Source organism: Parasteatoda tepidariorum, chromosome 5 (genome assembly GCF_043381705.1).
Source record: "Parasteatoda tepidariorum isolate YZ-2023 chromosome 5, CAS_Ptep_4.0, whole genome shotgun sequence".
In the NCBI taxonomy this organism is placed as follows: domain Eukaryota; kingdom Metazoa; phylum Arthropoda; class Arachnida; order Araneae; family Theridiidae; genus Parasteatoda; species Parasteatoda tepidariorum.
Genome location: NC_092208.1, coordinates 88042740 through 88046183, shown reverse-complemented (window position 1 = coordinate 88046183; position 3444 = coordinate 88042740).

The window sequence follows — 3444 nt, the reverse complement described above, 5'->3', positions numbered from 1 at the left end:
TAATTTTTTTTTAAAGTACTTATCTGTATAAGGATTACGTGTTGGCGACTGATTTTCCGAGTTGTCGCCAACACAAACATTGGTCTCTTTAAGCCGATTTGTGTAAAATTTTAATATTGTAAAACATTGTCAGAAATATCACTATTTATCAATATATCGCTATATTTTTTCTTTCTTTTTAACTAACTTATATTATTTTTGTATTTGCCAGAGGGCCTTCTTTACCCTAATAAAATGCATGAACATACACAATAAAATATTTTATATTACCGGGTAACCACAATAATATTTTAATTATCGTTATTTAAAATATTCACAATAATATATTTGTGATTTTTTTTTTTTCGTTATCGAATAATGTTATGGAATAACGTTGTCGAATTTTATGATCTAACTTTTACGAGCGATATTTTATAGCGATATTTTCATGCTCCATGTGTATTATTGTCATTTATGACGATATTGTCTTATTTTTGATATACCATTATCGGTAGTTGGTGATCTGTCCAAACCAGAATCAGATGTTGCTCCTAAATTATGGCGTATTTCATTGCTCCTATAATAATCGATAAGTTCCAATCTAAATGACAAAATGTTTCAGTGTAAAAGATGAAAAATTTTTTCGCTATAGTTATAGCTCGTTTTTATTTCTTTTTAAAACCTATTTCTTAATGTTTAACGATATTGTCATTTTAGCTCCGTGATTATTTAATAAATCAAAACGAATTTTTTCTTATCTCGAAGCGAAAACTCCAAAAATAGTCTTTTTTCAAGCAAAAAAGAATTATGCAAATTTTTCTTCCAAAGGGGAAGTCGCAAAGTAATATTTAACGAAGAAAATTCAGAAAATTAATAAGCTTTATTTACTGCGAATAAGCTGCTAGTATATAAAATAAGTTAAATATACAAAGAAAAAATGGAAAATAATCTAACAAAGATTAATGAAAAGCGAAGAACAAAAATTATGAAAATAAAATATTTAAAAAACAATTTATTTAAAAGAATATTAAAAAGCTGGAAAACAAAATAATGAAAGGATATAATCTCGTCATGAGCTCTCACGATTATAACCGCAAAAATGAGTGCTTTCTAATATTGTATTAATATAGCTAAAGTAGAATATATACAATAGTGTGAGGAGCACTAAAAAAAATGAATCGAAAATTGAACACAACCAGTAAAATATATACGAAATAAAAAATACCTAGCAAAAACACATAATAAAACTTATATGTATAATATAACTATGTATAATAAAACTTTCACACACACACACACACACACATATATATATATATATATATTTAAANCTGACTACAAGGACATTATCTGGTATATGCACACACTCACAAACACACTGTGGCCAAAAGGTTTCCAAACACCTTTTGAAGCATGTTAAAAAATTAGATCCTCCTTTGCCAGTCACTGTTGTCTCAATTCTTTTTAGACAATTTAGAATTAAGTATATATAAGCTATTGCAAGCTTATATGTTGTACTACTTATAATTTTTCTTCTCTAGGTAGAATGAAGGAATTTAAAGAAATTGCGATAAGTAAATTCATGAAAGAAGAGCAGTCGGGTAAAGTTTCAGAAACTTGAAAGCCCTGATGGTAAAGAGAGATTTTATTTACATAACTATCTGAAGGTATGATGAGATGTCCTCAGAAGGTGACCCTGGTCTGATCAAACAAAAGAGACTGTGAAAAAGGTCTGGGAAAGGATATGACGAAAATTACAAAGATCTGCTAGAAACTTGCCCGAGAGCTCAAAATATCGTAGCAATTTTGAAATAATGTTAAATATTCAGAGGACAAAACTGCTATTGATGAAATTCGAACCTGGATGTATAAGAAGCAAACCGTCTTCTCCAGATGAAATCACTCTGCAGAATTATAATTAGTTTAATTTCCATTAAATAGAAAGTGTCTTTGAATGTCTTAGAGCAAGATCCAAATAGATCTAAAGTTGCAATTTTATTAGCTCCACTGCATTTATCACTTCGAACAGATTTGTAGCCAAGTTTTTTCTCACGAACTGCAGAGTGTCTCCAAAATCTAAGCAAGAAGTAATTTTGATGAGAGATTTAGATTTTTAATGAAAAGTTGCTATTTATTTTAATTGACTCATAAAGTAGAGTTCCGTATAAAATAGCATATCAAAGACAAAGAGCGTTCGCCTCCCAATGAGATGACCGGGGTTCGAATCCCAGCGACGGCTTTGCAAGTCGAATTTTGCACCCGGCTCGCACCGACCTCAGCGCTGAGGTAAAATATCCTCATAGGTAGACAGATCATGAGTCCCCTTGTGATCAAGCAAACCGCGGGAGGTTTTCATGGTTTTCTTCTCCATGTAACGCGAATGCTGGTTAATTCCATCCAAAAGTTCTCAACGAAGGAGAATTTCTCCCAATACTTGATCCAAGAGTTGTCTTCTAGATTGGATACAAAATTACAAGGCTACGTAGTTGAACATTGGTAGTGTATACACAAAATCGGGTCAGCTGTTCAATGACGGTGATAAGAGAAAATAAAATAGCATATCGGTTAAATGACCCTTACTGTTTTGATAGCACTATAGGCTAAAATTAGGAGGCTATGTAACCGGTCAAAGGTCAGGAGTAGCATTTTAAACAGTAGAATTTTAAATAGTAGCCACTTTTGTTATCATGTGGCCACTTTTTCAAAAATTAGAAATTTTAAACTATCAAAAAAAAAACTCTTGCTATTATTAATGTAGAACAATTATTTTGGAGTATTTCACAAAATATGGTAAACACCATAGAGTTAATTTCAAAAATGAAGTAAAGTGTCCATAAAATCTCTAAGTAAATTTTATAAAATTTAAGTATTGAATATATCGTTTTCAACTAATAAAATTTAGGGTTCTTGTTTTTGAACCAATAATTCAACATACAATTTATATTTATTAGAAAAACAAAATTTATTCATTTGAAAATAAATTTGAAATAATTGAATACTTGCACTTTAAGAAGAAGATCACGAATATCCACACATGTGACCTATGAATTCATCAGCGCAAGCTGATCAGCAAAATGGCGTGATAATGTCGAGCTAAGTTTCTCCACTTACGTCAGAATGTTAATTAACGTGAAGTTAATTTTCGCGTATTGATTTTGTTGTTGATGTTAATTTACGTCACACTAGAGCTGCACAATGGGCTATTGGCGACGGTCTGGGAAACATCCCGGAGGATGATCCGAAGACATGCCATCAAAATTTTGATCCTCTGCGGAGGGGGTGGCACCCCCGCTTCGGTAGCCCGACGACCTGCGCGCGAAGTCGAGCACTTTACGGTAGCACAGTTTAACGAGGACCAATACCGCACACCCTCGGTCCCTATGCAGACTGATCCAAGTGGTCACCCACCCGCACACTGACCGCAGCCAGTGATGCTTGACTTCGGTGATCTGCTGGGAACCGTGT